The 20084-nt window shown below is 54.5% G+C and overlaps 1 pseudogene; it reads left to right on the forward strand.

The window, feature by feature from the left end:
- The first annotated feature begins 15881 nt into the window (after positions 1-15881).
- On the forward strand, positions 15882-15982 carry LOC136170089 (U6 spliceosomal RNA; annotated as a pseudogene).
- The last annotated feature ends 4102 nt before the right edge of the window (positions 15983-20084 follow it).

A 20084-nucleotide genomic window follows, 5' to 3' on the forward strand; every position in this document is an offset into this window, starting at 1 on the left:
GGGCCCAGCAGGGCTGCATTGAGGCCCTGCACCAGGGCCAGGACCTCACACAGCCTCCGCTGCGCGCCCGGGGGCTCAGGTTCCCTTTGAACTCTCAGCCTTTGTTCCGGCGACCAGGGAGCCGGCATCTGCACACTTCCTGCCCCCAGACGTCTCTGGCTACCTGGGCCTGCCCTCCCACCCCCACCCAAAGAGGCCCCTGACGCACAGGTGAGCCCGACAGGAGGGCGAGCACGGTCACGAAAATAGGACCCCAACGCGGCTGCAAAATTATCATTTTTTAGCGGATAAAAATTAATTTTAAAAAGTCTCTTCGATCCCCAAATTTTTCTTCTGACTTTAAAAAACAAAAATCCAAGTTATGGATATGCCCTTTTTCTTTTTTTCCTCCCCAGCCACCCCCCACCCACCACTTTTAAAAAAAAACTACTGCAAGGAGGGAGGGGAAGGCGAGCGCCACACGTGCACAGGCCAAAGCCGAAAACGCCCACGGTGGGTTCCCCGTTTAATATCGAAGCGCCGACTTCCTCCGTCCGACTGGACCTGCCTCTAGTCCAAGGGGATGCAAAGGCGGGCCTCACCCGTTCCTCATAAACTTACAAATTAGAAAGTCGGACAGAAGAGTAGTCCGGCCCTCGCCGCCTTCCCCTCCGAGTTCCACGCCGGCCGGGACATGGCAAACAAGGAAACTCTGACCCTGACTCTGCGCGCCCCCCTGCTCCGCAGGCCCGCGCCCCTGCGCGTCCGGCAGGACCGAGACACCTACCAGCCCTTGCATCTTGCCGTCGGCGTCCATGCAGAGGTACAGCACGCTGCGCTCGCCCTTGATGGCCACGGTGCTTAGGGCGACAGCCCTGATCTCCATCAAACCTGTGCGGGAAAACAGCACAAAACTGCAGCCGGGACCCGCGGGGCCGCACAACTCGTGAAAGTGGTTGGTGGGTGTACAGGCCCGTCCTCCCCAAACCCCTCCCCCGCCAGCCCCTCTCCTTGTCTGGGGGCCCGGGATGGGAGTGGAACCCGCAGGTGCCGAGACCTGGAGTTCCCCGGAATGCGGGGTCCGCAAAAGCCGAAGTGGGGGAAGGGGAGGGGGGAGCATAGGTGCAGCGGGTCCACGCTCCCATTCCCCCCTCCCCCAGCTCCTCCCGCTGTCGGGGGATCGGGAGGGAGTAGATCGCTAAGTGCCAAGAGCCGGGGTTCCGGGAGCGAGAAGGAGGCAAAGGGAAGAAGGGGCGCTGTGGCGGGTGGGGGCCCGGCGGGCACTCACTGTGCGCGCTCTGGACCGGCGCGCAGTCCACGGCGCCGTCGGAGTGGATGCGCAGAAAGCAGCTGTAGAGGCCCTGCGGGCCCGCGGTATACAGGTGCCGCAGGCGCACCGACTCGCCCCAGCCGTAGTGCACGTGCGGCCCCGCATCCGAGAAGGCCAGGGGGCGCCCGGCTGCGACCAGCCAGAGGCCGGCCAGGACCAGGGCGCGGGCCACGGCGCACCGGCTCGGAGCGCTCCGCATGGCACGTCCCTCGGGCTCGGAGCTCTGCGCGCAGATCGGGCGGCGAGGGTGCGGGAGGCTGGGCGGCGGCCCCGAGGCCCTGCGGGACGGAGCGTGCGGAGGCGGGGTGGCCGTGCCCTCGAGCTAGGAGACCGCTGCACGCTCCGGGAACCTGGGCACCTCTCCAGCTCCGACGGCGCGGCGGCTGGCGGCCGGCGACCTTATATAGCGCGTCTGCCCGCGACGCGAAGCCCTTATCGGGGATTGCATCAGCCCTCCGCCCCTCGCACACACCCACTCACACCCCGCCCCCCGACCCAGCCTCTCCCCGGGCCCCGCCCGCGTGACCCCGCCCAGATCTGGAAGAGAAGGAGGCCCTCCTTCGCTGGAAACTTGAGGGGAGCTCCTCCCGACGGCGCTGGGGCGAGGCCAGGTCGCTCCGGTCTGCGCGAGTTTGATTTTGTAAAGAAATTGAGGAGATGGCGGAGCCCACCCCTCCGCCCAGGCCATTGGCTTCAACCCCCCCACTCCCGCGGGGAATGCGCTCGTCGCAGGGCGCCTGCCGGGGCTGCGCGGAGCCGGGGTCCCGACATCAAAGACGGGGGCGGGGGACCCTGACCTTTGCATCCTTCACTCCGCGTGGGAAAAACCCTGCCTCGGCTTTGGGGCCCCCTCCCCTAGCGTCCGCATCCACTCGCTCCCGCCACACGATCCCAGCCCTCAAAGGCCCGGGGGTAGAGCGGCCCACTGGAATTTATTTCCCCCTGCAGTTCAGAGCCTCTCACGTTCCTGCCCGGCCCCCCGTTCCACGCCAGTACTTTGTCCCCCGGCTTGAGGCCAGGCGCGACCGGGAACAATAGGGGCGCGCGGGCGAGCGCTAGATGGCGCTTCAGCCCGGGTGTCGCCGGGCCGGCCCGCGGCGGTGCCAGGACCCGGAGCCTGGGAGGAGGGCGCCTTTCGGGGGGCACGGTGCGCTTGCAAGCTGCAGGCGGGGAAACTGACTTTCCAGGGCGCGTGGCACAGGGAGGCGCCTCTGTTTTGCTGTCTTTCGTCGTCGGTCCTGTCCTTGGGTCCCTGAGAGCTTCTCCAGGGGCTGCGCGTGCCGTTCGCGGGGGGCGCGGGGGGCGCGGGGCGCGGGGCGGGGGGCCGGAGGGGCCAGGTACCGGGGGAGCACCTTACCTGGTGGGGAGGGGCAGGGCAGCAGTGGTGGGCGCTGCTTGCGGGGGAGGGGGGGGCGGCGGGGAGGGAGAGGCACCAGTTGGGGAAACTGGGGCCACCCAGTGAAGTGTCCCCGCCCCCGCGCCAACCGGATGGCTTTCCTGATGAGGCTCAGAAAAAGGAGACCACATCCGGAGACTGCCCCTGCGGGAAAGAGAGGGGTCCTTCTCGGGGGCTTTGGCTCAACATTGGTTCTTTCTCATTACTCCTCCAACCACCTGCCCCCGACTCCGGGATGTGGGGCTCCAGGAGGCTGGTTTTGGGGAAATGCCACAGTGGCTGAGCCCAGGGGCGCCGGGGGAGGGCCCACAGTGGAGACTGGGAGAGAAAACTATGCCAGGCCTGATGAATTTCAATGAATAAAGACCACGTTCATACCCCAGCCAGTGAGTGACTGGCGTTAATGACGGAGCGCGCAGAAAATGTCACCAGGAAAGTCTTTACAAAAAAAGACATCATCTCGAAAGCTTTATGGGCCGGGGACCCCCACGCTGAGTGTCTTGGTTCAGAAAGCCGTGGCTTCTGTTAAATCTAATTACTTCCCCCCTGTGGCTTTAAATCGACAGCGGCTCCTATTAAACTTAATTGCCCTCCCCTGCAGCTTTCGTTTTAAAGACCCTGGATAAATGCAGGGCATTGAGGAGGATGGCAGAGGGTGCACTGGGGGCCATGCCCCAAATCGGGCTGGGGGAGCAGGGGAGGAGGGCCTCTGGTTCCACCCCCAACGGCTCAGCTGCCCCTCCTAAGGCCACAGTGGGCGGAGAGACCACTTGGCCCCGCATCCAGGCGCTCAGGAAGCTGGAGAGGCCTGGGCCGGCCCTGCTCCCAGGCCCTGCTCTGAGCATCTTCTGCCCTCCCCCAGTGAACAGTTTGGTTCAGTCGCTCAGTCATGTCCAATTCTCTGTGACCCTGTGGACTGCAGCACGGCAGGCCTGTCCATCACCAGCTCCCTGAATTTACTCAAACTCCTGTCCATCCAGTTGGTGATGCCAGCGAACAGATAGGGGCCCAGAGTGACCTGGGGCTGCCCAGGTCAGGGTGCCAGAGTGACCCAAGGCTGCACAGCATGTAAGTGGTGAACCCAGGCTGTCAGGCTTGTGAATCTAGGTCAAGCTGCATTTCAGGGAGGCGGTGTGGCCTCCTAAAAGGGGCGAGGGTCCCAGGGTCAGATCCTCAGCAGCACGGATCACGCCCAGCCGCTCCCCAGGCAGGTCATGAACCCACTGGGGCTTCTTGCCTCCTTATGCCTGCTTCAGCCTTGTCTGGAGTCGCACTGGAGAGTGGACAGACAGCCTCAGATACAGTTCACAGAGAAGGGCAAGCATCTCTCAGGGGCTGCTGCGTGCGTGCAATGTTGTGGTCAGAGCAGTGCTTTGCAAGTTTTGGTGATTAATCCGATCTACATATGAGGAAACCGAGGCTTACAGACTTGGCCAGGCAGCCAGCGAGGGTGGACACTCCGGGTGGTCGGACCCAGCGCCTTGGCTGGCTTGCTGGTACCCCTGGTCTGTGTCAATCCTGAAGGAAATCAACCTTGAATTCTCCCTGGAAGGACTGATACTGAAGCTGAAGCCCCGGTACTTTGGAGCCTTTTTCATTGGAAAAGACCCTGATGCTGGGAAAGATTGAAGGCAAGAGGAGAAGGGGGCTACCAAGGATGAGATGGTTAGGCAGCATCACCGACTCAGTGGACATGAATCTAAGCAAACTCCGGGAGAGAGTGAAGGACAGGGAGCCTGGCGGGCTGCAGCCCGTGGGGTCGCAAAGCGTCGGAAACGACTGAGCGGCTGAACCGGTCCGTGTGGTCAGAGGAAGCGGGGAAGCGCAGAGGAAAGGCGGCGCTGGTCAGCGGGGGGCGCTGTCGCCCACTGGGGGACCCTCCCGGTGCGAGCCTGATGGAGGGGAGGACCGGCCAGCCGCCAGGCTGCGCACCGCAGACCCCGCCCCCGCAGCCCCGGTGAGCTGGGCGGGGCTGGTGCTCAGTGTTCGGGCTGCGTTTGATTTGGTCCAGGTGGCTGAGCCATCTGACTCACCCTGGTGAGTGGAGTGGACAATGCAAGCCAGGTCCAATCCCCGCCATGCCCCCGTCATCCCCACGCAGGGCCCCAGGTCCAGATGGCCAGAAGGGCTTGGCTTGGCGGCTTTGTTCTGGGGCTGATGTTAGCTGCCCTTTTTAACCTCCCTAAACTCTCCTGGGGTCCCCCCCCACCTTCATCTGAGCTTACTGGTTTTGTTCTGATGGTGGTCAATTTCCATTGTTTCTAAACCCACATCCCAACAGCTGCGAAGATCTCCTCTTTTAGCTTGACTTCCAGGCTTTGCGTTGTACAAGTAATCCCTTTTCTTTTCACTTTTCGGTTAGAAATTTACGTTAAAATCTCTGACGTGCCTTCTTAAGAACACAAACACTTCTCTGTGCTCATCCCAAACCTCCAACCCCCACCCCTTGGTGGAGAAGTACTTTGTAATTACAGAAACTTCCGGGTGTTGGTTAAAAAGAAAGAAAGAAAGAAAATCTTCATCAATAAAAAAATAAGAACTTAGGGGACAGAAAAATGGTGAAGTTTTGGATGGGGTGGAGGGGGAGCAGCCACACAGTGAGTTCTGGACCCCCTTAGGCTGGAGCTCTGGGTGGGGTAGGTGGCATCTGAGTCTTCGCCTGATAGTTTTGCCAGAATCTACCCAGGTGGCGCTAGTGGTAAAGAATTCCCCTGCTAATGCAGGAGACATAAGAGATTTAGGTTCAGTCCCTGGGGTGGGAAGATTCCCTGGAGGAGACCGTGGCAACCCACTCCAGTATTCTTGCCTAGAAAATCCTCATGGACAGAGGAGCCTGGTGGGCTACAGTTCATAGGGTTGCAAAGTGTCAGACACGATTGACTGAGCGACGTAGCACGCATGCTCCGGGACGTGCATCCTTTCCCCCAAAGTGTTCTGTTTCACGAAAGCCTGTTTTCTCCCTGTTAGGATCATTATTCTAAAAAGAGGGCTCCTCGCTAGGCCAGAAAAGGGAGGTCTTCTGTGAGCCTCAGTTTCCTTGTCTGTGAAACGGAAAAAGGAGTGCTCCATATTTACAAAGCATCCACCTGGCAAATGAAGGTGTGTAACAGATGGGTTATCTTTGCCATGCTTGCTATTTATTTTAAAATGTAGTGGTAACACTGACGAGGCCAATCTAACCTACAGTCACAAAACTGGCCGTGGTTGCCCGAGGCAGGAGAGGGGGTGGATCTGCTGGAGAGGCCTAGAGGATGCCTTCTGGAACGACAGGACAGGCAATGACGTTTGTCCAAACTAGGGGACATCTTATTTTAAATTAAGCCTCAATATAGTTGATATTTAACATTTTCATTGCAAAAACAGACCTTGTTCCTGGTAGGAAATTTGGAAAACACAGGAAAGCACAAAGGAAAATTTTGAAACCTGGAATATCATGACCCCATTCTGAGTCACCCTTTCTAATTGAGTGAGTTTCTTCCTCAGACTTTTGAAAGTGTATACATATCTTTTTCTTTTTCCTTTAAAGTATTTGAATTGTATCCTCCTGTTACCAACTTGTGATCCAACTGTGTGGATCACAACAAACTGGAAAATTCTTCAAGCGATGGGAATACCAGACCACCTTACCTACCTCCTGAGAAATCTGTCTGCAGGTCAAGAAGCAACAGTTACAACTGGACATGGAACAACAGACTGATTCCAGACTGGAAAGGAGTACGTCAAGGCTGTATATTGTCATCCTCTCTTATTTAATTTATATGCAGTGTACCTCATGTGAAATACTGGGCTGGATGAAGCACAGCCTGGAATCAAGATTGCCGGGAAAAATATCAGTAACCTAAAATATGCAGATGACATCACCCTTATGGCAGAAAGCTAAGAGGAACTGAAGAGCCTCTTGTTGAAAGTGAAAGAGGAAAGTGAAAAAGCTGGCTTAAAACTCAACATTCAAAAAACTAAGATCATGGCGTCTGGTCCCATCACTTCATGGCAAATAGATGGGGAGATAATGGAAAAAGTGAGAGACTTTATTTTCTTGGCTCCAAAATCACTGCAGATGGTGACTGCAGCCATGAAATTAAAAGATGCTTGCTCCTTGGAAGAAAAGTTATGACCAACCTAAAAGCTATGGCTTTTCCAGTAGTCATGTATGGATGTGAGAGTTGGACTATAAAGAAAGGTGAGTGTCAAAGAATTGATGCTTTTGAACTGCGGTGTTGAAGAAGACTCTTGAGAGACCCTTGGACTGCAAGGAAATCCAACCAGTCAATCCTAAAGGAAATCAGTCCTGATATTCGTGGGAAGGACTGAGGCTGAAGCTGAAACTGCAATACTTTGGCCACCTGATTCGAAGAACTGACTCATTGGAAAAGACCCTGATGCTGGGAAAGATTGAAGGCAGAAGATGGGGATGACAGAGGATGAGATGGTTGGATGATACCACCGACTCGATGGACATGAGTTTGAGCAAATTCTGGGAGATGGTGATGGACAGGGAAGCCTGGTATGCTGCAGTCCATGGGACTGCAAAGAGTCAGACATGACTGAGCAACTGAACTGAGCTGAACTGTTACCAACTCGGGCTTCTAGGTGGCACTAGTGGTAAAGAATCCCCCTGCCAATGCAGGGGACCCAAGAGACTTGGGTTTGATCCCTGGGCCAGGAAGGTCCGCCTGGAGGACGGCACGGCAACCCATGCCCTATTCTTGCCTGGAGAATCCCATGGACAGAAATCCTGGTGGGCTGCAGTCCACAGGGTGGAAAAGAGTCGGACAGGACTGAAGCAACTTACCGTGCACGCACGCGCATTACCGGCTTACTGTAATCATCTCCCGTGGCATGAGGTGGCCTTCTGCATGTGGCATCTCTCCGTGCCAGTAAACCCGAGGGGGATACCCCGGGGCGTGCGGTCCGTCCCCTGTTGCTGTCTATTTAGCTTGTTTCCACTTTCCCCGCCCACATCACACAGGGGAGGATGTCCGTGGAGGCATATCTCACACCTATCCGCTCTCGGAAGGGCAATTACTGGACTCTGTTCCCAGTGGATCCCGTCAGCATGAGGCCACTAGGTCAGCGCAGGCTGTGGGGACTTTCTCCTGGAATTAGGGAACTACCCTGCTCTGTGCATGCTGAGAGAGTTACACCTTCCTCCAGACCCCATCAGGGCCAATCTGTTCTTTGCTTTTTTTAAAAATATATATATTGTTTTTGTTGTTGAGGTATAGTTGACTTACCATGCTCCAAGTACACAGCAAGGTGAATCAGTTGTACATATATACTTATTTTTAAAATTCTTTCCATGATATGTTATTATAAGATATTGACTATAGCTCCCTGTGCTATACAGTAAATCTTTGCTGCCCACTGCATATCTGTTTTAAATTAGAAACCTAGCATTCTATTCATACTAAGTCAAACAAATAGAATCAAAATGTCATAATTTTTTTAGGCAAAAATTCATCAGTTCAGTTCAGTCGCTCAGTCACGTGTGACTCTTTGCGACCCCATGGACTGCAGCACACCAGGCCTCCCTGTCCATCACCAGCTCCCAGAGTTTACTCAAACTCACGTCCATCGAGTCAGCAATGCCACCCAACCATCTCATCCTCTGTCGTCCCCTTCTCCTCCTGCCTTCAGTCGTTCCCAGCGTCAGGGTCTTTTCTAATGAGTCAGCTCTTCACATCAAGTGACCAAAGTATTGGAGCCTCAGCTTCAGCTGAAAATTCCTAAGTTTTCTATTTTTGGCCACACCACACAGCATGTGGGTTCCTAGTTCCCCGACCAGGGATCGAACCTGTGCCTGCTGTGTTAGGCGCACAGGGTCTTAACCACTGAACCGCCAGGGAGTTCCCCATTGGGTGAGTCTGACGCTGTGTTTAAGTCACGGCCACCATCAGTGGTCACTGACGGGGCAGAGTTGCCGGGATTGGCAACCTCTCTTGCTGTTGATTCAGATGCTCTCTCTCTTATCCTCACCCCCAGGGTTTGAGACCCCCCCTGGCCGACCAGCCCCACTCCCCCACCCCATGTCGAGTGGGGCCTGGGTGTGGCTGTGCCTTACTTTGGTCGTTTGCAATAACAGGAGAGGGCAGGTTTTTCCGGGGATGGATGAATTCCTGCCTGTTTGGCCGTAGAGGTGATTTCTGCCTGAGAATTCTATTTTCTCACTGCCTCTCTCATCAGAACAGAAATGTGTTCCAATGGAAAAGATTTTGACCCATCAGTGTAGCGATGTAAAAATGCAGCAAGGCTGTAAATGTGATCCAGTGGGAAAAAAATGTAGCTTGATGAGCAAACAGTAACCGTGCTAGTTCTGATGTCCTTAAGACACAATTGAAATACTGAAATTGGAAAGTACCGGGACCCCAGGCTGCCAACCCAGTGTCCAGCAATTGACTGTCCTTCAGACTTGATACACATTTTTTTTTTTTTTTTTTTTTTTGCCTTTCCCCAAAACAGCAACAACAAATGCATTTTCTCTTTCTGCTTTCAAAGGTTGTGGGAAATCCTGAGATGCACAGCCAGCCCAGTTTGCTGACTGCCTGTCATATACCTGGTGTTCTGCTGGTTTTGGTGATGCCAGTGATGGTGATCCTGGTGATGGGATGAGGACGGGATTGGGGGTGGCAGGCACTTAGCAAACGCTTAGTACATGCCAAGAAGTGTGCTGGGCTCTTTATGTTATCACCTTTAAATTTTCACAGTGCCCGTTGTATTTTTATTGGAGTCTAGTTGCTTTACAATGTGTTTACTCCAAATATACAGCAAAGTGATTCAGTTATACGTATACATGTATCTATTCTTTTTCGGATTCTTTCCCCATATAGGTTATTACAGAGTCCTGAGTGCCCTGCCACTCAGGGACTTGTAGGTCCTTGCTGATTATTTCATGACAGTGGTATGTATGTGTTAATCCCAAACTCCTAATGTATCCTCCCCCACCCCTTCCCCTTTGATAACTATGCATTTGTTTTCTGTGTCTGAAAGTCTGTTTCTGATTTGCAAGCAAGTCCATTTGTATCATTTTTTTTAGATTCCGCATATAAGAGATATCCGTCTGACTCTCTTTACTTAATGTGATCATTTCTAGGAGTATGCGTGTTGCTGCAAATGACATTATTTCATTCTTCTTTATGGCTAAGTAATAGTCTTTTCTATACACACATACACACACATATATATGTCACCTCTTTTTTATCCATTCATTTGTCACTGGACACTTAGGTTGCTTCCACGTCTTAGCACTTATGAATACAAAGGACCCATTTTAAAGATGTGGAAAGTGGGGCTCAGAAAGTACTTTGCCCAGAGGCACAAATAATAAACAGCAGAATTTGGATTTGAATCCAGTGCTGTCTGAACTCTAGTTATAAAACTTTTTAATAATTTCACTATATTTTTGAAGAACAGAAAGAAGGGAGAACCAAAAGGGAGACTCTCAGAAAGTTGAGAGGCCCACCCAGATTCAGAGGCTGGCCCAGAGCCAGGACCCTGCCTGGCGATTCTTCAGCCCGTCATTGGTCTGGCTATTTTCCGAGAGCGGTCATCTGAGCCCCTGGGTTGATTCCAGGCAGGAGAGCAAGAGAGACCCCCCCACTTCAGAGTGGCCCTGGCTCAGTCACACCTGGGGCTTGGTGTCATCACGGCTCTGGCTCTGCCCCCTCCTGGACACGGCTCCTCGGACCTCGTGCAGGTTCCGACCCGAAGTCAGCGGTCAAGAAGCATTGCTCAAATCATTTAAAGGAGCCACAAGGTGTTCACGTGAATTCACTGGGCTGGACTGCTTGTCTATCCTTTCCTTGTTCATTCCGTCCATCCTTCTCTGACTTTCATCACCGTGTTGGTTTTGCATTGATCCGCCAGCCCTTCTGAGCATTTCTGATGGGTCAGACCTCCTGTGTCAGACCCTCTTCCTGCCCTACGGTCCCTGGAGTCGCGGCTTCCCCCACAACCGGGGGTGTGCTTGGGGCATCCGGAGATGCAGGCAGGGAGGCCCTGCGCGGGTGTGGTTGGGATTTCAGTCACAGGGTGATGTGGGCCCACTGGGTAGTATAAACGAGAACTTTCTCAGAAGTCCGAAGCAGGAGAGCCCCCTGTACCGTAATTACGCTTCGGAGAGCACTGCTGGACTCAGATGTCCGCTGTCGTGTTCGTCTTGACCCGAGGAATGCTGGAATTCCTCCTGGAGACAAATTGACAAGGAGAGAAACCCACCAGTGTTGTGGGGAGGAGGAATGGCAGCTTTACCCGCGATGAGACCCAGTTCTGTGCCTCGGAGACCTCATCTCTGGGGGACGGTCTGCAGTTTCCGCCTCTGTTGCACAGAATTCCTGCAGCAGTGAGCCGGCTGTTGACCCATTTGACAGGTGAGAGACGGAGGCTCAAAGCCAGGCTGGCGGCAAAGACCCACTGAAGGCTGAGGGAACCAGGAGCGGGTTCTGGGAGAGGAACTGAGTGAGGTCACCGGGGGGCTCAGGGGTGGTCTCCTCCTGCCTGGCCCAACTGCCCCCAGGCCTGGCCGGAGACCTCGAGTCAGGGCGGATACTCCCTGATGCTAAGCTTATGCGTGCTAAGTTGTTCAGTCGTGTCTGACTCTTTGCAATCCTATGGACCATAGACTGCCAGGCTCCTCTGTCCATGGGATTCTCCAAGCGAGAACACTGCAGTGGGTTGTCATTTCCTCCTCCAGGGGATCTTCCTAACGCAGCGATTGAACCCAAGTCTCTTGCATCCCCTGCGTTGGCAGCTGTGCTCTTTACTGCTGAGCCTCCTGGCAAGCGCCCAGGACATTGAGTGTGCTGTCCTAGCTCACTTGAAATGGATGAGCTCAGAATTCTGAGGCTGGACAGGACCTGCAAGACGGTTTCCTAGAAGCTCCTCATCCATAAATGAGCAAAATAAAAACCAGGGAGGGGAGTGGATGGGCCCAGAGACCTCCAGCCTGTGGACAGAAGAGAGGGGACAGGAACGTATTCCATGCTTTCATTCTTACATTAAAAAGCTTATTTATTTACTAGGCTGCACTGGGTCTTAGGTGCATCATGCCGGATCTTTAGTTTCAGCATGCAGGATCTATTTCCAGGGGTCAAATTGGAGCTCCCTGCATTGGGGGTGCAGAGTCTCAGCCCATGGGCCGCCAGGAAGTCCCCAGGAACACACTCTACTGCAGCGACATTCCTTCTGCTCCCCCCAAAAAGCATACACAGTCTAGTGTGACATTGGATCTGTAATCAAGTCTTTAAAAAAAGAACCCTCCCCCGACACACACACACTCTGAACACCCCTGCCCAGGGGCTTCCCCGGTGGACCAGAGGTTAAGGTTCTGAGTATTCACGGCAGAGGGGCTGGGTTTGCTACTTGGTTGGAGAACTGAGATCCTGCATGGAATCAACAAGTTAGCATTTTTTTTAAAAAATTAAAGAGAGACGAGTACTGCCAAAATAAAAGAATTAAACAGACAAAACACCTGCTCAATCGTATATCAAGAGAACACCGTACTTGGAAAAGATCCCTGCACCTCAGTGTGCATAGCAGCGCTATTTACCACAGCAAGGACACGGAAGCAACCTAAATGTCTGTCGACAGAGGAGTAAGTAAAGAAGATGTGGTACATTTATATACGACGGAGTACTACTCGGCCATAAAAAGAATGAAAATAAAGCCATTTATAGCATCCTGGATGGACCTAGAGATGACTGTACGGAGTAAATAAAAAAGAAAAAGACAGATATCATGTGATATCATTTATATATGAAATCTAAAAAGTGATGCAAACGAGGGAATTCCCTGGCAGTCCAGGGGCTGGGACTCAGCGTCTTCACTTCTGTGGCCTGGGTTCAGTCCCTCATCAGGGAACTTAGCTCCTGAAAGCTGGGCAGCAAGGCCAAAACAAAAAAAGATGCAGATGAACTTATTTACAAAAGAGAAACAGACTCACAGACTTAGAAAACAAATGTATGCCTACCAAAGGGGAAAGGTGGGGGAAAGGATAAATTAGGAGTTTGGGGTTAACATACACACACCACTAAACATAAAATAGTTAATCATCAAAGACCTACTGTATAGCATAGGAGACTCTATTCAATAACCGGTATGGGAAAAGAATCTGTGAAAGAATAGATATGTGAGCGCGTGTGTGATAAATCACCTCAGTCGTGTCTGACTCTCTGCGGACCTGTGGACTGTAGCCCACCAGGCTCCTCTGTCCATGGGATTCTCCAGGCAGGAATACTGGAGTGGTTTGCTGTGCCCACCTCCAGGGGATCTTCCTGGCCCAGGGATCGAACCCGAATCTCTTATGTCTCCTGCCTTCGTAGGCAGGTTCTTTACCACTAGCACCACCTGAGAAGCCCAGATACATGCAGACATATAACTGAATCACTTTTCTGTACCGGAAACTAACATAACGCTGTGACTACACTATACTTAAACTTTCTTTCATTAAAAAGTCTTAAACCCATCAAAATAAAGCAAACTGCTACAAAGGACATTCCTGCGACCTGTGGGGAAGTGTGAATGTGGACCGTCTGTTGGTTAATAGGCTGTGATGGTTAAATTTCCTGAGTTTGCTCCTTCTCTTGTGTTTCTGTAGAAAGTGTCTTTGTTTGCGAAGTATTTAGAAATAAAACTGTTACACATCCACAGCTAACTTTCAAACGGTTCAGAAAAATGTGTGTGTGGGAGAGTAAGGAGTGCTTCCCAGCGCTAAAGAATCGGCCTGCAAGGCGGGAGATAAGGGGTCGATCCCTGGGTGGGAAGATCCCCTGGAGGAGGGCATGGCAACCCACTCCGGTATTCTTGCCTGGGAAAGCCTATGGACAGAGGAGCCTGGCGGGCTCCAGTCCACGGGGTCGCAAAGAGTTGGACATGACTGAGCTTGCACATACACAGAAGAGTAAGACACACACGTGGCAGACGTCAGTAATTGTAGAGGAAGCGGGGAATGGGGCTTTCTGAGGCTGTTCAGGAAACTTCTCTGGTGGTTTGGAATTTTTCAAAATTAAACATAGAGGGGGAAGCCCCACCCACCTGCCTGGAACGCACTCACGGCTTCTCGCCCAGGAAGCGAATGGCCCACTGGGGAGGGGTTTCCAGCCCCCAACCAGGTTCCCAGATGCGCTCCCTGTGAAGTGCAGCAAGAGTGCTGTGATTCCCCAGGATTGCTGTCATCACACCGTTTTCCAGAGCAGGAAAGTGAGCTCCGGAAGGCCACGTGGCCGACCCACGGTACCACGCTCGGCGCGGCACCAGGAGGGGGTGGAGGAGTCGGGCTGTTCTGGGTCCTCCGGGGGCGTGTCTCCTGGGTGAACGGGAGTCACATGGCCTCCCTGATGTCACAGGACATATTTTCCGAGGCAGCCGTCCCCGGGGCACTGACCCCAAAGGCTCTCCAGTCCTCAGAGGCTCCTCCCCGCCCCTCCCTGCCAGCAGACAGGGGCTCAGCCTGGCTTCCGTCGGGGCTTCTCTTCACTCATCAGCGATGCTGGTTCTTTGCTTGTTTGTTTGGCTGCACTGGGCTTAGCTGGTGCACTTGGGATCTCCGATCTTCATTTCAGCATGTGGGATCTAGCTCCCGGACCAGAGATCGAGTCCCGGCCTCCTGTATTGGGAGTGTGGAGTCTTAGCCCCTAGACCAACAGGGAAGTCCCTGTGATGCTGTTTTTAAAAATGGGAAGCCATGTTTATAGACTTGGGGGAGCGGTCTCATTCCATAGTGGGGAGTCAGCCCCCTCTTGGAAGGGGTTACCTAAGAGGCAATCCCAAGCCTAGAAAACAGGGAACAGCCCTTTTGGGAATCGGAAGGTGGTGAGAAGTTCAGCTTTGACCCAACGTTCCAGAGCATTCTGTACCATTTATTACTACGGTCATCACCATGGAGCTGAGTCCAGGCTCTGGGCCAGACGCTGTGTGCATGTGTGTGCGCACTCGTGAATGTGCAGATGTGTGTGAGTATGTGCATGAAGGTGTGTACTCGAGAGCGCTTGAGCATGTACCTACATGTGTGTGTGCTTGTGTGCACACGCCCCTGCGACCTGTGGCTCCGGCCGTGGCCCCCCGAGCGTACTGTCCCCATTTCACAGCTGAGGAAACAGAGCTCAGAAAGGACCCTGGCCCCGTTTACAGAACTCACCGCACTTCTCATCAGAGGATGGTTTCAGCCGCTGGTCCCATATCGCCCTCTGCCCAGTGTCCGTGAGCTCCGTGGTGGGGGCGTTGGAGGTGTCGGCAGGTACTGAAGCCCCGGGGCCCCGCCTGGCCCTGGCGTGCCTCTGACCTGATAAATGTCCACTGAGGGAAGGGGGGAAGCCTACGAGAGCGGCGTCCTGAGCCGCCCAAGCCTCCGGCCCTGCCTTTCTGGAAGGTCAGCGGAGACCAGAGGTATTTCTGTTTTGAGGCGTTTAGACAGATGCTCCGACCTCCACTCCAGCTAGGGTTTCTGGCTGTGCATACCACAGACCAAGGGGTTGGAGATTCCTTCCAGAGGCTCCCGCAGCGGGCCGGGGACCAGCCCTGGACCCAGCTTCCCCATCTAGGAAATGGGAGGAGACTCGCCTGCAGAGAGTGGGCCCCAGGCCCCGGCCCTGTCTGGAGGGCTGGTCCCCGCCCCCAGCACTGCTGCCGGGGGGCTCCCAGGCCGGCTGGCCCGCACCCCGCCGCTCGGTCCACAGGAGCTGGTTGCAGCCTGCCCTCCATCCCAAGACGGCTCGTGAGCTCCCAGGTGACCCGACCCCTCGTGTCTGGCCTGAGTCTCGTTTTCCCACCGTCTACAGGACACAGCCCCTTTCTGCAGATGGGGAGACTGAGGCAGGGAGCCGCCGGCCAGCTGACCTTCACCAGTGGAGGTAGAAGGGTGCTCCAACCCCTTCGCCCTCTTTCCCACACACTGCCCAGCCCCGAGTCCTGGTTCGGGTCTCGATGTCACCCCTGTGTCCTTACAGAACAGCATCGGCTCATTCCTGGTCCCTGGATCCAGACCTATGAGCCCCCGAATCTCTGTCCTGTCTTCCAGGAAGGGGTCAACAGCGTCAGCACCTTCTCCAAGCTGGTCCTGATCCCAGGAGGCCAGGAATCCGTCCCATGGATGGACCGGGTCCTCCCCGCCCCGTGTCATCCTTGCCATTCAGCGTCTAGTTCCCATGGTTTTTGTTTCTCTTCCTGGTTCCTTCTAGAAGCTTCCTCAAGAGTGCTAGAGTGATGGGATCTGTTGGATACAGAGAAGATAAGCATGATCCCTGGGCAAGGATGACATGTGAAGTCGTGAAGCATTCTATGTTTATAATATAGTTTTGCTTAATTCAAAAAAGAGAGAGAGAGTTGGAGAGATGGGATTTTTTCCTCTTGATCTCGGAACCAGTTAACCAGATGAGGAGCTGGGCTGAGCCCCGGCTCCTCTGCCCTTTCTGACATGAGGTCGGCAGCTGCACTGGCCACAGGGGAGGCCCCTCCCGCAGCCCTGAGAACCCCCCACCAGGTATTACGGCCCCCCGCCTCCCACCAAGCTGCAGGAGATACTCCTGAGGGGTGGCCCTTGGCTTCCCATCCTCTCTGATTGCAAATCACCTTATGGCCTTTCCAGGCACCTCCGACAGGTTAGGCTCTACCACGACCCAGGTCCTCACCCCTGTGCGAAGGCATGGCTGCCCTTTGGGGGGGCCAGGGCGCTTCCGGGCAGCGGTGCAGGGCTCCACATCGCTGTGCAGGGGTGACCATCACACATGACCCCAACTGGGGCGGCTTGCACCCGCCATCCTGTCTCTCACTGTCCAGAGCCTGGAAGCCCAAGATCTCGATGTGAGCAGGGCTGGTTCTTGCCCGAGTATCTGAGGGAGGGTCCTTCTTGCCTCTTCCAGCTCGGGGGCCTCCAAGTGTCCTCCGGCCTGTGGCCGCCTCTCTCCAGCCTCTGCCTTCATCATCACGTGGCTTCTCTCTCCCCTCTTCTCCATCTCAGAGGTCCCTCTGCCTTTCCCTATAAGGACACTCATCCCTAGATTCAGGGCTCACCTGGGTAAACCAGGACGATCTCATTTCAAGTTCCTTGATTACGTCTCACAATTGACTATCAACACCGCTACAATGTACATGCATCGATTCTACATGATTCAGTCCTTTACACAGTTCCATCGAAATGTAAGTATGATTTTTTAATACGGTATAATTCTTTTGTGATTAATTTCAACTTTGTATTTCTTTTGTGGTTGATCTTTGCTGCCGAACTGGGGTTTGAAGTTTAGAATTTAATATTGATCACTTTCATTATATGTCACACTGCTATTCTGAATCCAGCCTTCTAGTTTTCCTGTTTAGTGTCTAGCTAGTTTTTTAGCTTTAGTGCATTCTTGGAGAAGGAAGTGGCAACCCACTCCAGTATTCTTGCCTAGAGAATCCTGTGGACAGCGGAGCCTGATGGGCTGCCGTCAATGGAGTCGCACAGAGCCGGACACGACTGAAGCAACTTAGCATGCATGCATGCATTGGAGAAGGAAATGGCAACCCACGCCTGTGTTCTTGCCTGGAGAATCCCAGGGACGGAGGAGCCTGGTGGGCTGCCGTCTATGGGGTCGCACAGAGTCGGACACGACTGAAGCAACTTAGCAGCAGCAGCAGCAGCAGCAGGGAAGAAAGAAAGTTAGTCGCTCCGTCATGTCTAACTCTTTGCAGCCCCGAGGACTGTAGCCTCCCAGGCTCCTCTGCCCATGGAATCCTCCAGGCAAGAAGTTTGGAGTGGGTTGCCATTTCCTTGTGAAGACCTTTTGTCTAAATACGGTCACACTCATAGGTTCCGGGTGGACATCCTTGGGGGCACAGGTCAGCCCCCCGTCAGCAGGCGGCTGGGTCAGTCCCACACTGTCCACTGCAGCACGGTGGGCCCCACCCGAGATGGCGCCTCCTTTGCCCAGAGAGAGGGCTGGAGCAGAGGCAGGGGACCTCTGTGTGTGCCCCAGGGGGCGGGCAAGGGGTCCTCTGGAGAGCCGGGAGAGACGCCCAGGACTGGCCGGAGAGGGTCACCCCGGGAGAGGGCTGGGCGGCCTCTCGACGCTAGCTTACTAAGGGCTCCCCTCCCGGCACCCTGGGGGCCGAAGGGCTCATTGGCTTGGCTTCCCTCTGGCCTGCCAGGTTCCCAATGCGCCCTCCCCAGGCCCCCGAACACCCTGGCATAACCCCACCAGGCCAAGCCCAACAATTGGAAGCTGGGCCTCCGCATCCCATAGCGGGTGAGGCCTGGGGAGAAAAGTTGTGACTGAAACAGAGGGGGAGGCTGCGTGCTCAGTGCTAAACACACAGTCAGGTGAGTGGGGGAGCAACCAAACTCTCGGGTCCCCAACTGGAATCGTCTCCATGGAGGCTAGCGCAGAGCCGGCTGGGTGCACAGCGACCTTCTGACCGTGAAAGCAAGAAGGGGGAAGAAAGAACAAAAACACGCTTCAAGCTACAGGAAAAAGATAACTCATCCGCTTCATTCCTATTCGCCTATGTCTGTGCTTTCTCTATCTGCACTACACTGAAAACGGATCATCTTTAAAATCGCAACACAGAAGCTCTAGAATCGACTATTTCCGAGACGTTGGCTCAGGGCGGCAGACAAAGGATCCCCGAGGCTTGGTTGAGTGCCTCCGCTCGGTCAACACCGCGTGACCACATGCAGGGACGTCCGTGCGGCTTCAGTGGTCAAAGGTGTGCGGACGGCCCAGCCTTACAAGTCCCCAAGTGTCACCTTCCTCCCAAACATTCTCTGGCTCTGGGCACAATGGCCTGGCCGCTCCGGCTCCGCCAGCCGGAACCTTCCTGCCAGTTCCTTGGAGGGTCGGGGCGCTGCCCTCTTGGGTGGAATCCGTGTCTGCCTGAGGCTGTGACCTCCTCCCGGGGGCCAGCCTCTCGAGACCACTTTGTGCTCACAAAGCAGGCTTTTAACTTGTGAAATGCTTTCGCGGTTCACGACCAAGCCTCCTCCCAAGGGCTCCATGAAATTCTCGGAGACCTGTCACACCCAGCGAATCGGGAGGGCTTTGATTTAGCGGACAGATGCTTGCCAGCTGACACTCGGAGAGACTGAAGGAGGCGGGGAGAATTAAATAAGAAGTGGGGTGTCAGCTCCCAAAAGGTGGCATATCTCTGCCCTAATTCCTTGACGCCCAGTGTGGCTCAGAGGTCGGGGCTGTTAATGGGCAGGGAACAAATTGGGGGCTGCCACCTGTGGCTCTTCCAAGGGGGGAGGGGGCTCCCCCTTTACAGTTCAGGGGCCAGTTGACTCTGAGCAAAGCCCAGGTGCTCCAGAGCCTGACACTCACTGCTTTGTGGTGTGCCCCAGCCTCTCTGAGCTGCCGTTGTCTTCATCTGGAAGACGGGGCTCCTCCGAACAGGAAATAAAATGATGAATGGAATCACCGTACACAGTACTTGGCACACGGGCGATGCTATCATTTTCTAGTTCTGTCTCCCAGCAACCCAATCAGTTGGAGAGGCTTCTTGCATGATGCTGATACTTATAGGAAAGGTGGGTCAGAATACCCAGGCCTGAGGAGGCTTTGTTTGTCAGCTTTCTGGTCTCTGTGTGTCGGGGGGCCCTGGCTCAAGTCCACCATGCCCAGTGGCCCAGGTTGTGCACTGCACAACTCCACAGATCCTGGGGTGATTCAATATGGCAATACTGCCTGGATAACTGTAGTGTGGGGTTGGGGAGAGAAGAGACTCAGGAAAACCTTGTACCCCAACACGATGTGACATAATGTGACTCTTTTATTTGTATGTTCATTGACTTTCATGCTTCCCATGCTGACGGCTCTTGATGGCTTGTCCACCTGAATGTCGCTGTTTCTCCAGCACCTAGCACCTGCCCAGCGTGATGTAGCTGCTTGGGAAATATTTCTGGATTGAACGAAGTCGGGGTTCGTGTGCGGGGTGAAGATGGGTAAAGGGAAATTTACGAGCTACAGGCTAGCCCAGAGTTCTGGGCGGCCACGGGTGGACCACGTTCACTCTGCGTACTGCCCACCCCGGTTTCCCCACGGGAGGGTTGAAGAAGTCGGGGGTTTGGGGTGTGGGTCAGGCAGACTCTCAGAGACAACGCAGCTGCTGACCTGTGTCTGGCGGGGAGGGAGGCAGTGAAATGATGACCTTGCTTGCCACCTGCAGCTGAGGGAAGACCGCGTGGCCCCAAACTCAGGCCTGCAGTGCAGAAGTATATGTACAGTGGCTTCCAATTCAGGGCAAACAGAAACCCAATGTGGCTGGGAAGCAAAACCAGAGGGAACAGACCAGGCGACAGCGGCACCGGGTGGGGGGGTGTGGCGGGCTCTGCCTGCCTCTTTCTTTTTCTTCCAATTCCCAGATTTTCTCTAAAGGCCATGAACTACATCTATAATGATTAAAAAACAAACCTGG

This window comes from Muntiacus reevesi, chromosome 5, assembly GCF_963930625.1.
Source record: "Muntiacus reevesi chromosome 5, mMunRee1.1, whole genome shotgun sequence".
In the NCBI taxonomy this organism is placed as follows: Eukaryota; Metazoa; Chordata; class Mammalia; order Artiodactyla; family Cervidae; genus Muntiacus; species Muntiacus reevesi.